This window comes from Falco peregrinus, chromosome 3, assembly GCF_023634155.1.
Source record: "Falco peregrinus isolate bFalPer1 chromosome 3, bFalPer1.pri, whole genome shotgun sequence".
Classification (NCBI taxonomy): domain Eukaryota; kingdom Metazoa; phylum Chordata; class Aves; order Falconiformes; family Falconidae; genus Falco; species Falco peregrinus.
This window is the reverse complement of record NC_073723.1, coordinates 12627972-12641792: the sequence shown is the minus strand read 5'-3', so window position 1 is coordinate 12641792 and position 13821 is coordinate 12627972. Positions and strand designations below refer to the sequence as shown.

General features: G+C 39.2%; 1 protein-coding gene across 1 annotated transcript in view; it reads left to right on the top strand.

Annotated features, from left to right (window-relative positions):
* The window catches only part of OTULINL (OTU deubiquitinase with linear linkage specificity like), a 51172-nt gene that overhangs the window by 36379 nt on the left and 972 nt on the right, over window positions 1-13821 (top strand). The gene's annotated exons all lie outside the window — the stretch shown is intronic.

Here is a 13821-nt window from a genome sequence, read left to right as displayed (position 1 = left end):
TGCAGCAGCCTCCTGGCTGGAGCGGACTTTCCCTTTACACCTTCCGTAAGCAATGACTCACAGCTGCTTTGAGGCTTGTTCTCTGCTGATGTGAAATCTTTCCCTTCCGTTTAACTTCTTTTGTTTGACGCAGCTTATCTGAATAACCCAAGAACTTTAAAATAAAACCTGTCTTGCAGGGAATGTTTCCTTATTATTTGTGCGTGGTAGGTGTGTCTCTTCTGCCCATAAAATATTGAATTCATAGCAACTTCTAAACCTAAAGTGAGGGATGGGAGAGGGTACAACAACTACTTGCTAGGCAGATAGACATGCTCAAACATTCACTATCTTCTGGATGAAAGTGCTAAGCCCACAATTCTATTGTTGCAAAAATCCACAAAAAGCACTAGTGTTTCAGAGAGAAGTATGGAAGGCTTTGGCTTTATGTGGAGAATAATAAAGCGTACAGAATACATCAAATTAGGAACTAGTGAGTTCCACTGCCCACAGTAAATTGTGACTGTAAATACAATCTCTGTTCAGATACTACATGGATCCACTGGAGCACAACAGGAACTGCAATATACTTCATGTAAAGGACCTGAAGGTATTTCTTGGGGTACCATCTCCTTTACACTGTCATTTTTGCTTGCTTGACATTTTGACGACAGGATTGGAGGAAAATTCACCCTTTAAAGACAATGCTAAGATTAATTTAGCACTTTTCTCAGGACAGGATGAACAGCTCCAGAAAAAAAACACGTAAATCCTATGTCTGGTCTTCTGCTGTGCTGAGTTTCCAGAAGACTCACTTCTTAGATACCCTCTTCCTTGAGAGAGAAAAGGCTTAAGGACTTTTCCCATCATAAAATCTCCAAATACAAGCAGGCCACTAAGCCTCAGATCCAGCCACCAAGTGGATCAGAATTGGGTACGGGTTTCCAATACTGTCGTGCTCAGTGCTGCTAGCTCATCCCTGAAAACAAGCTTCAAAGGAAACCTGTATGAGGAGTATCTCAGTCACCCTTCCGTGCCCCAGGAACCTCAGACCAGCCAGCCCCTCACTGCGGAAGGCTCTGATGGGCTAAATCCATCCCACAAACAGTATAATGCGAGCAGCTTCCCTCAATTACTACCTGAGGCCACCGATACTCTGTGTTCACTTTACATTACATATGGAATGGCAAGGACACTCTATTTTCCTTTCCAGGAGAGCGTACGTGAATCTGTCACTTCTAGGGATTCTCAGTCTATCAGTGAAATGGTCACGAACCTAGCTGGAGTGGTGAGGCAGCCTCCAGCTCTAGTGGTGCCAGCTCCAAACACGTAGACAAGAAATAGTAGATCTCATGGGGATTCATATCAGTTGGGGGGGGGTGGGGGTTTAAAGTCACTTATCTTCAGAGGTAGTCGTTGGTATTGAGAGAAGCAGATAAAGCAAGGATTGTTTTTAAAGGTGGTGATGAACGCATATGAACTGGTCATAGCGTGGTTCAACTTCTTGAACTGTCTGGTTCAAATTGCAAGATAAATCTGGAGTATCTTCAGGTGCTTGTCTTCTCTGTTTTTTCCCTTTTTTTCTTCAATGCTAACTGAACAACATGTGAGAATTTTGAGCTTTTAATGCCACTTTGAGAACGTCTGTTTATTTATTACACTGCATTTCAGGTACAGGATCAGTTTGGCCTCTAAGTGGAAGGACACACTTGTTTACAGCAGACTCCTTGTGCTGAGCAAAGGATCACAGAGCAATTTTATACTCACTTGGAATATGCCCCTGCCGTGGTTTAACCCCGGCCGGCAACCAAGCCCCACGCAGCCACTTGCTCACTTCCCCAAACCCAGAGGGACGGGGAGGAGGATCGGAAAGGAATGTAAAACTCAGGGGTTGAGGTAAGAACAATTTAATAGGGAAAGCAAAAGCTGCACGCAAGCAAAGCAAAGCAAGGAATTCACTCACTGCTCCCCATGGGCAGGCAGGTGCTCGGCCATCCCCAGGACAGCAGGGCTCCAGCACGCGTAACGGTTACTTGGGAAGACAAACGCCATAATGCCAAATGTCCCCCCCTTCCTTCTCCTTCCCCCAGTTTATATACTGAGCATGACGTCATGTGGTATGGAACATCCCTTTGGCCAGTTGGGGTCACCTCTCCTGGCTGTGTCCCCTCCCAATTTCCCGTGTCCCCCCAGCCCTCTTGCTGGCAGGGCCCAAGGAACTGAAAAGTCCTTGATTTAGCATAAACATCACCCAGCAACAACCTAGAATATCAGTGTGCTGTCAACATTGTTCTCAAGCCAAATCCAAGCCAGAGCCCTGCACCAGCTGCTAAGAAGAAAATTAACTCTGTCCCAGCTGAAACCAGGACAGCCCCCCATTTTCTTCTGCCCTGTGGCAGTTCAGCCACCAAGTGCTCACAGTTCTTCAGTTTTGCTTATCTGAGGATTCCTGATTTTTCCTCTGCAAAAATGGAAAGAAACCACAAAAAAAAGGAAAGGGAAGAAGTTTACTCTAAGCAGAGGCAGAGTTGTGTACTAGCCAGTTAAGTGCAAGAAATAATTAAAAAAAAATAAATATATATTTACCTATGAAAAAGGGAGAAAATCTTTATTTTAATTGGGAATGGCCAGACTGCCTCCTGGAGAAAACACAGAGAAATTCAAGCTAAAAACCTGGAAGCCCTGGAGGATTCTGAAGGGGAGATCAGCTACAAGGATTTATGTTCTCCACCAATAACATAGGAACAATGTGTGATAAAAATCGTGAGGGGGTGCTCACAAAGGTTTTCTCTGCTGGAAGCTCTCTAAGCCATATTCTTTTCCATGGAACACTTGTCTGTTAATGCCTTCCAAGCAGATGCAATGTGAGGCACAAGATATAAGAAAAGCTCATTATACTGACCTCCAAAGCAGCTAATAATTAATAGAGAGAAAGTGTTTCACAGGACAGTGGTAACTTTCTGCACACAGCTGATCAAGAAACCAATACAACACACAGCAATCACCGCTGTCATGGTTTAACCCCAGCCAGCAACTAAGTACCCCACAACTGCTCACTCATTGCTCCCCACCCCTGCCCAGTGGGATGGGGAGGAGAACTGGGAAAAAGGTAAAACTCGTGGGTTTAAATAAAAGCAATTTAATAACTGAAGTAAAATAAAATAATAGCAACAACAACAATTGTAATAAAAAGGAGAGAGAAGAATAGAGGAATAAAACCCAAAGGGAAAAAAACCCCACAAGTGATGCACAATACAGTTGCTCACCACCAGCTGACCGATGCCCAGCCAGTCCCCCAGCAAGGATCGGCAGCCCCAGCAAACTCCCCCCAAATTATATACTGAACACAATATTCTATGGTATGGAATTCAGTTCATTCAGGTCAGCTGTCCTGGCTCCGCTCCCTCCCAGCTTCTTGTGCACCTCCTCACTGTCAGAGCATGGAAAACTTGAGAAGTCCTTGATTTAGAGTGAGCACTACTTAGCAACAACTAAAACATCAGTGTGTTATCAACATTATTCTCATACTAAATCCAAGACACAGCACGTACCAGCTACTAGGAAGAAAATTAACTCTATCCCAGCTGAAACCAGGACAACCTCATGCCCAGTTTATTTTTTCCCTCACTATTTTCTGTGCAACCACCACAGAAACATTGAAGTGAAGACTTTCTGTAAACTTGTTACACATTATAAGTTTCAAATTAGATGCTAGCATTTCTTTGAAGGGGAGGAGTTAGCATTAGGAGATATACAAAAGAGAGTTTTTGATCATATCTAAAGACCAGAAATAATTTCATAACAGCCTTTAAAGTGTGCAGGTCCTTCATGAAGGAATGCAGGGGATGGAGACAAAACTTGACATGAAGTTAAACACTCATATTCACTGCCATAGTAAACTACATGAAAATCAACAGATAAAATGGTATTGAGGAATTTCACCTAACAGGTTAAATTCCTTACTCCTGTTTTATCTGTTATTTTCTATATTTCTCTATATAAGTTATTTCCTGAGTGTGCATGTTAGTACCTAGTTGTATAAATGCAGTAGCAGCAAGCTGTTTTTTACAATATCAGGTTGCATTTTAGAGCACCATTGCATTTTATTGTTCCTTGTTAACACTGGCAACATTCACACTTTGTCTACCTATCTGTAGGTTCAATATTGTATTTCCAGTCTTTGGAATCATTTAAGGTAAAACTATAGATGGAAAACCTCAGTATAAAATTCTCAAGCACCTAGAAACTTGGTTACCTCTTCCTTTCTTCCTGTATTGGTCCTGAGCGAATTTTTATCACAACATTTAGTCTGTTTAGACAACATCTTCCACCCTTGTGTCTTTTTCTTTTGTTACCAACTTTATTGAAATTTCTCAGATTTAACATTCCCCTTCAACGGTCTTGATTTTTAAACATGGAGCTAGCTGAAACATCATTTTACTCACACAAGTGGACAGTAGAAATCCACTTGAACAACTTCACCACATCCCTGTGCAAAAGTGGCAGAACACTATATGCATTAGTCTATTTTCTCCTTAGAAGTGTATCACCCTACTTGCTGGTCACATTGCATGAGGTACATTCACTATCTCTCTTAAACAGAAATAGAAGACACGGGTGACCCCTTAGCTTAGTTTCTTTTTCCCTTTGCACTTTATGAAAGTTTAGCTCTAGTAGGAAGGAATTCACTTCCTCTGTGAAAACATAAAAGTAAATCAGACATGCAATTTAAATTCAAAGAACAGACAAAAATAAGGAAAGCAGGTAAATAAATGCTTAAAAATTGCGTGTCAGCGACTTTCCTTTTTTTTTTTTTTCAGCCAGTAAGTGTTCATTAATTTGCATTTTGTCCATTTTAATGGTCTTAGTGAAGTCCTGAATACTTTGAACTTGTGTCCTCTCTGCCGTATTAACCAAAGGTTGGATGGCACATGGCATTAAACCCCAGTTTGAGTATCAAGACAGATACTCACCAGCTCTCTTAAACATGAGTTTCAAAAGGGCTTACTGTCTCAGTCTAAAGCCAAGTACCCACCTGAAGCACTTCTGGCGCTCTGCAAAACTCTGGCATTGCTGTGGGTGAGTCATCTCCCAAGCAGCATTCTCCTTCCACACTGGTATGCTGCCATATGGCTGGAAACCTGGTAGAGCTGGGAACCAGCCACTTTCTGAATGTAGATGATCTTCTGAAGAAGTGGTATTTATCAGTAGCTGGAAGTTCACTGAGATGATGTCTCTGTGCTCTTCACCACCCAGCTGCCTTCCCCTTTACTCCAGAGCCTGCCTGGACCCCACCATGAGACTCTCAGGAATGGATGGACCAAGGGCACCTGTGGCTCGTTCAGGCCCATGCATGCAAGGAGAAGGATGAGGAAAAGCCCTTCTAAAACTGAAGAGGGTGACTTATGCTCTTGAAATTACAAGCTCTTTGTTCAGTTTTTCTGACTACAAGATAATCACCATAGATTAATTTTAAACACCCACAAGGAAATTGTCTTTTAAAAGAGCAGTTCAATTTCTTAATATATTCAGATGCTATTGCCTCCAAAATCCATTTAGAATGCAATTTGCTACCATTATTCCATAGTGACTAGTGTGTACTCTAATAAGAAACTTTGCTGCTTGGTGCTTGGACCATGTAACTGTTGTGCCTATGTAAGTTAGAGTGCAGATCCTGCCCAAACCTACGTTCCAAGATGACAGCCTTCTCAGTTCATATGTCAAAGATCATTTTGAATCAGAACAGCTTTTTCCCCAGCCGTCAAACTAATTTTGGTCAGTCACTGAAGCAGAACAGGAATCCTTAGTCTTTGAACCCAGTGAGAGGGACCACGACCATGAGATTTGAGGCCAAAAGTAATTTCAGACAACGGTCATGTCATTTTAAAATAAGGGCAGAGACAGCTGCAAATCCTGATATTATCAGATTGCCACGTCAAAGAAGAGTTTATCAACGAAACCACACAAATAATGCAGGAGGAGATGACCAATGACAGCAGGCGATAACAACGATACTTTAGAATTTCATTCAGCATTAGCCCTGCAAACACTCCCTAAATCACTGAGGTGTCTTTGGTAGTAGCCTGGGATCATTAAAATTACTCGTAACTTTGCTGTTGATATCTGTTGGACTGAGACTGAGACATAACTCCTGCCAGGTGAATTCACATGTGTGAATTTAATCCAGGGCAACTAATTTCCAAATGACCTTGTCTCCCCAGAGTTAGTTCTCCCTGCTTTCTTTATGGGACTTCAAATGTTCAGAGCTCCGGAGCTTTAAAATGGCATGTTGGCCCTCTGTAAACTCTTTAAAATGTGGAAAATTAGGTGCCATTGAGCAGCAGTCAGAAAGTTTACCATTCAGCAGGGTCTTACACTGCAGGGAGCCTTGCCAAAGCCACATTATTCAGAAACAGCTTTGCTCTGCTTACTCCTTCTTGTTCCAATGCATATATCTGACATTGGATTTGGGTGGCTACAGTAAGGGGACTTCACTGTCTTCCCTGTTATTTTAGGGTCAAGAATTCTCAGCAATAGTGGAGAAAACCACGCTGCCAAAGGGAGTTACCCCAACACCTCCCAAGAGAAGTGCCATAGCAAAGTAAGACAGGGAGAGGAAAGTGAAGACAGGGAAGATGTTAGACAAGACTTAGGATTTACCACCAAGGCAAAGCAGTGAGTGAAAAATATACACAAATCAGCTTTGTATTAGACTGACTCTGGCTCAAAGCAATGGAGGCTGCTAAAAGCCTATGCAGAAGCAAAAGTGTAGAAGAAACAAGGTTAAAAAATGCCTCTTTTTTTTTTTTTTTATACTCAGTAATGTGAGAAATACACACAATTTTTTGTTTTTTAATCAGATGCCAAATTACATTCAACTGACTTGACTAGGAAATGCAGAAGTAGATGGTATTAATCCAGGGTGGGGGACGGACACAAATGAATTGAAATCACAGCTAGCTGTTTGCCTGCTAGAAGTTCACTGTGGCATTAAAGCTTGTTAAACACTTGTTAAAAGCAAACTATTCTAGCATCAACTAAGAAATGAACTAGTGATATTTTTGAGCTTTCTTGTACTTGAAACAGCAGCAACAGCTACATATCCTAATAAAAGTAGGTATTTGGGAAACATTTAAATATAGGTAAATACTATTTTACAATGGTGGCAAGTAATTTATAATCTAAATGCATGTGTAGCTTTCTACATGAGATCTTCAGTAAAGAAATCCATAACTTCAAAAAATAATTGAATCAAGAATTAACAAAGTTCATCCATCAGAATTATGGAGGAACTATTAGCTATAAAGAGATAGATATATGAAAGACATGTAAGTTAAAATATGCAACCACTTTTCTTTAGGAATATTCTTGCTAGGTCTCTTGTCTCTTTAATTAAAGTTAAACATTATACTGATCTTATTTATCTTCTGTCTTTTTTCTACACTGCTTGAGGAGATGGCTTGGAAGAATCCAGTTCCTGTTCTGACTGTTTGGGTGGTGGGTTTTGTTTTGTTTTGTTTTTTTTTTTCCTCCTTCTGTCACAGAGGATGTTCTGATTTACTTGTTTAATTTGGTAGTGGATGTCATTACTGCTTACTGTAATATGGGCTTCTTTGTGTTTCTGGTATTCCTTTGCTATTCCTTGGGGGTGTGTGTGTGTGGGTGTAAGGCAGTGAGCTGCTGCTCAGAGACTTAATCCTACTGTTACAAACCCGCACAGGATCTCTATTTTGATTCAGCATATCTCATGGATCAGCTCAGCCCTTCTATAGAAATACTATTTTTTTAACCAAAAGCTTTCTGTATGAATTAAGAAGGTTTAAGAAAAGTACCACAGTAAAGAGTTTATGCTGTGGCTGAGACTTACAGTCTACTTCTTGGTGGAAGCCAGTGTAGGTTGCCAGCTGCACTCAGAGAAAAAAACAGGTTTACACCATCCACAAAGCCAATTCTAGTACCACAGCCAGCAGAGGGGTAACAGGCAAGGGCTTCGGTAGCACTGGTCTTCCTCAGTGAGGAAGGCTGATGCAAGGTCAAGGCAAAAATGGAGAGCTGTATCTTGTCAGGAGGCAAGAACCAAACACAAAAGACAAGAACCAGCATCAACAAGTAGGAGCCCAAGAAGCTGGTCAGCTGGAGAGTAACTGCAGAGCAGGCATAAATACATTCCTTGTTTCAAGCAAGTGTTTGCAAGAGCAGCCACATTTAAGCACCTCCAAAGGCTTGTTCATTAGGTAGACTTAATGAACATCAGCTGAGAGGGATTTCTGCCAAATGAATGGATCTAGGTCTTTTGATTAATGAACTAAAAAAGATCTTGAGGCTGATCTGTTGACTCATTAGAGTAAAATGCCACTTTTTCATTTATAGAACAGTAAAGGGGACTCATGAATTTCAGTGCTGTAGCAAAAGTCACTTAGTTTCTTGATTTTTGACAGTAAATTACAATTTTTATGGTGGAGCTTGCATACTCTGAGAGGTCTTTGGGATGTGTCATTCTTTCAACTCAGCTGAAGGCTGCTTCTCTTGATGCCTTGACCTTAATGGCACACTACATCACCAAATACATCTGACTACAAAAGACACCGCTCCTTAGTTGGAGCCAGGCTTGCAGGTTTGCCATCAACACAGCTGATGAGGGTGCTATCTCTGTGCTCCTTGGTGGGTGCGCTGGTGTTTATCACATATCCTAGCCAATGTGATGGATGCAGACATGTCAGACTCACTAGGCAGAATGCTGCAACTCACCACTTCATCTTGATCACTTCTCTTGGCAACTCCATACAGCCGTTTTGCTTCTCACTGTTGGTCTTTCATCTGCCTTATTACTCTCAGGTGGTCAGGCAGATTCATGATCTTCCTCACTCAAGAGGAGGTCACAGCATTTCAAAGGAGAAGCTGGTAGCCTTGCCACCAACTGCATGCTTCTCAACTGAGACCTGTGTCAACAAACCCTACTAGCAGAAATTTTCCCTGGGAAAAAAACAGCCTGATGTTGCAGGTCAGAAGCTGTTGTGTAGCTCACAGCCCAAGTGCTTTCCCTAGACAGGCAATCCAGCTCACAGGCTGTTTCACAGCTGCATTCAGGTAACTTCAGAAGTCTACTGATAGCAATGAATTCATTCACACTAACAGGGAGTCAGTTTTAGCAGCAGCAGTGACCACACTCTTTTATACAAGCAAAAAGCTCCTTTTTTTCCTGCTATCTTATGAAAAAAATACCCAGTTGTTTTCTTCTTTACAGTAGAAGAAGAATGCATATGTCTTTTGCAGATTAAATGTAAGACCTGGAGCAGTAACTCTTAATGCTAAACCTTCTCTGCAAGCTGAAAGAAAACTGAATATTCAAGCAATCAATAAAGGAAATATATATTTGATACTATGGGTGGAGAAGATGGGGCTACCTCCATATGTATGTTTCTCCAATTTTTGTCTCATAAAAATGCTGGCATTTTGCACTTAGTATCATGATTTGGTTTCTGCAGACCTCCCTTTCCTCTCCTTTTTTTCAAATGTGGAAACTGGAAATGAAAAAAGGAATGAAAGACACAAATTGTTCAGGGAGCTTTAGTTAATTAATTGAGCCAGTACCAGTGTTCTTGGTCTGGGCAACAGTCAGTAGGAAGTATTACTGGCTTACTCTGACAAACCAATTATACTGACAGTATTCTAAAAAAAAATCTGTGTGTATTTTCCAATTAGGGGACATGAGCTGTTCTTTGTTTAAAAATGAAAAAAATTAGCTACCTCATATTGCAATTTCTTTAAATAGTATTTTTGTCAAATACTTAGACAATATATTTATTCATTTTAATCTTCATGCATTTTCAAATGTGCAAACTAAGCTTGTTCAGAAAAACCATGAAGCAGGTTTTTAAAGGTGACTTTTCTTTTTGTGAAGGCTTGTTATTTTAATTGTTTAGACTGGTGCATCATGAAAAATAGTGACAGTTTGTACAGGTTATATTGATTTGATTCACACATGCTCCATTTTCTGTTGAGGGGACTGAAAAAAACCACCCACTGCACCAAAGCCACAACCTACATATTTTTCTCAGTCATTTAGAAAAGGATCACAGCGTGCGGGAACTGCCTTTTTGCTTGACAGACAGCAGCATGCCAGTTTAGAGCTCACTTAATAAAATATAAAACCGAAAACTGTGAAAGCGGAAAGCAGCATGTATATATACCTGTCTTCATGTACAAGGTAGGAGACAGTATTTCTAAGACTACTTCTTCAAAAACTCCAACTTGGGGAAAAAAAAAAAGAATAAGAAGAGGCCAAAACCCCACACAAGTAACATGTAATTACAGAAGTATGTCACGGATTTTGTATTGCCCATTTGACTTCTACTGCTGGGTTTCCCCATCTATTTTCTTCTGAATGGTATTCCCCTATAGTCACAAGCAGAACTGATCACAGAAAGGTTTCTAATTGTACTTCTGAAAACTTTGGAGTAATTTTCAAGTTAGTGCACTGTAATTAGTTTAGCAAAGAAGATGACAACTGCTGGCAAGCACCAACATGCATAAAATCAGGTAAAAACACAGTATTTTTTCATGGTGTCTGATGGGTTCTTTTTGTAGCAAGACCTCAGTTGCTAGCATCCCTTACCATAAAGTACCAAGTACAAAAATATTTCAGACCTGCAAAATATGATCTCTTGTATTACACCAAATGTCTTTGTTGTCTGTTTTCATGAATTTTTAAAAGCATGGTAAAGCTGCTTCAGATAAAATGATTAAAAAATTAATCCAAATGAAACTATGCATAGAAAGTTCTTATTTGTAAACTTACATTAAAAAGACCAAACATTCCAACATGTCCTCACAGACACTACTAATAAAGTCTTTTTAGAAGAGAATAATATGTATGTCAGTCAGTAATCAAGGTCTGGTTTCCCATACAAAGCTGTATGCAATGAACACTGATGCATTTTGTCATTCCATGTAACTCCTTTAGAGTCTTGCAGGTGGAAAGGTTTGCCTTGCAAAGATCCTTAACTCTCCTGAGCTGAGGAAGTCAGAATCCCAAAATACCATGTGCTGCTGCTGCTTCACTGTGTGCTTTGCAATCCTTTCAGCATCTCAGCCTGAAAATAGGAAAAAATTAGTTAGAGAATTACAAGCATTTTGGGCAAAAGTATATTAGGCAATATTTTCTTCAGTTTTGGTATCTACCAATTGATTTTTTGCTGTTGTTTTTATGTGGGATTTTTTTTTTGTGTGGTGTTTTGTTTTTTTTTTTTAATCTATTTCGGGATATATGCTTTTACCCGTAATGGCAAAATTGAAGAATTGTACTTTAGACTTAGAAAAGCATATGGCCAACTTCCAGCAGTAAGTAAACCCTGTAGAACTCATTCCAGATTGAATCAGCATCCCATAGACATGTTCTTGCTAAACTATGAGTTATTCATATAACACAGAATTGCATTATACTAACAGTAGTGCTCACTGATCTTCTTCATTCATGTTCACACGATTTGGGATTGACCTTGGTACCTTGGCGCTGAGAACTGAAATCTCAATTTTGTTTTCAGCTAGGAGGTTGAATCTCACCTCTATAGGAGCTATACAGCCTTCCCATTGGAAATCATGGCAACAGGAGAATTAGATTTCTAAGTGAAACAATCTGAGCTATTAATAGATCACATACAGGACAACAGGCATGGCTTTGGGTTTTTACTGTAGACTTCAGTGATAATTAGTTATCTGCCAATTTTGCAGATGGAAGTTTGAAAATACAAGTTTTAGGTGCTTGGGGAGTAATAGAAAGATCTTGGGTTTACACGTCTAAATTCTGCTTAAACCCCATTCTCAAGAAAAAAACCCCAACAAACTCTTAAAGTGAAACGAGTATTTTGATATCTTCAACAAAAGTAAACAGCTGCTCCATTTTTTTCTGTATAGGTACATCTATCTAGCTTGACCTTAATATACAGTTGACTTTTTTTCCGAGTATGTCAATGTTGTTCTCTCAAACTAACTTCCGAAATTCAACAGAATCCTGTGGACCTCCTTCTTAGCATCTGTAATTTCAGTATTTTTGTAATCCATGCACATATATCTATTATCTATAAAAGCAAGATGCTACCTCTGCCCTGAAGACTTTGCAAAGGCCAATTGTCCTCTGTTGGAAAATACAGCATTGTCAATGGATATGGGTGACCACCTATGGCCCAAGCTCTAAATTAAAGTAATTATGACTAACATTAGTCTTGAATGTCAATGCAAAATACTGGAAGCAGCTGTGTACAAAAAAACCCATAAACACTGCGTTGTTGTTTTATGTAACACACTTAATATTTTATGTATATCTGCTGCTCAGAAATGTTACATACTTTGAGCAAATGAGACTAATTTTTTAAATTAAACATACCTATTAGAATATAGAACTGAATATACAAATAACAAAAGGGGTCTGTCTGTTGTGAGGCATCTGTTTGTTTAAAAACAGATCATCTGAGAAAACAACAGTTCATCATTTCCATAGTCTTTTGAAAGCAAACTTCAGGACTTTATACTCAAGTCCTTTTGTCTTTTGAACTTGATAGCACTTGTACAAAAAAAAAAAAAAAAAGGTGGTTTGCTTTGTTTCATCTACAGTACTCTAGACATATCTGTACAAATTCTTATTGCACTGTCATTATACCTGTTTCTTCTTCCTTATCATTAAATTATTTACTGTTGTTACAGGCTCTTTGACAGCTAGTGCATTCAGCCCCTAAGACACTGGTTTTTATTTGCAAGCTGAAAATATTCTTTGAGTATCTGCAACCTGGAAAGCAATGACTAATACACAACTCTTTTGCCACACTTGATCTTGCGAAATATGTCAAGGAACTTTCCATTATTTCCAGATACCATATATCTGGTATGCCTGCTATATATATACAGTAAACCCCAAAATACCCCTTGCTAAAAAAAAATAGATTTCACATATGCTTGCAATATATTGTTTACAAGAGGCAGAGAAAACCCTCATTTTTAAAAGGAGTTTATATAAAGGCTGAACTGATTAATATTCCCTTGAATCATCTTTATCAATTCAACTATGCGATATATCCAATTTGAAGGTTATGAACTTTTTCCAGTTTTTCTTGTGGAGGGAGCATTGGGCAAAGAGTGTGGAGTATCCTGTTGAATTTATTTATTCAGCCAATGACACTTGGAATATTTTTTTTTCAGTTAATGTAAACACAAAGTTTTATCAGGAAAAATCAGGCAAAAAAAATGAGTATTTAGGTTTGGTCTTTTTGTGATGAAGAGAAAAAAAAATTAGTCATGTGATTGACATAAGCCCCATCTGTAAGCAGACAGATACCAAATAAAAAAAAGACTACACCCATTTTTTCATGTTCACATGGCAAGCATTACTGTAAAGCAGCACAACATCATAGAATGGTTTTCATTTAATAATTTTTGAGAAAGGAAATATAATTTCCTGTTTAGGAACTTTGTTACAAGGAAGCAGTTCCAAATAGAGCAAGCACAGAATTTTCAAATTTCATTTCAGAACTCAGGTACGGTTCATGTATTTTACAGCATCTTTTTGTAACACTCATAATTTTGCTCATCATGAAGAATTAGATCTGGGTTGCAACTTCACCTACATTTAAAGGTGGGCAACAAACAAGTAAACAAATAAAAAACCTAATCTTAAAAAGCAGGCAACTGCAAAGATTCCTAAATGCTAATCAATCTAAATTATTTTAATTATAGGAACACAGGAAACAGTTGGGTATATTTTAAGTGGACTAGGTGTTTGAGCCCGAGTAGTTCTGAAGTGGCCAATGTGAAACAAGGATGCATTTTGAAACAATCCTCTTGGTCAAACAG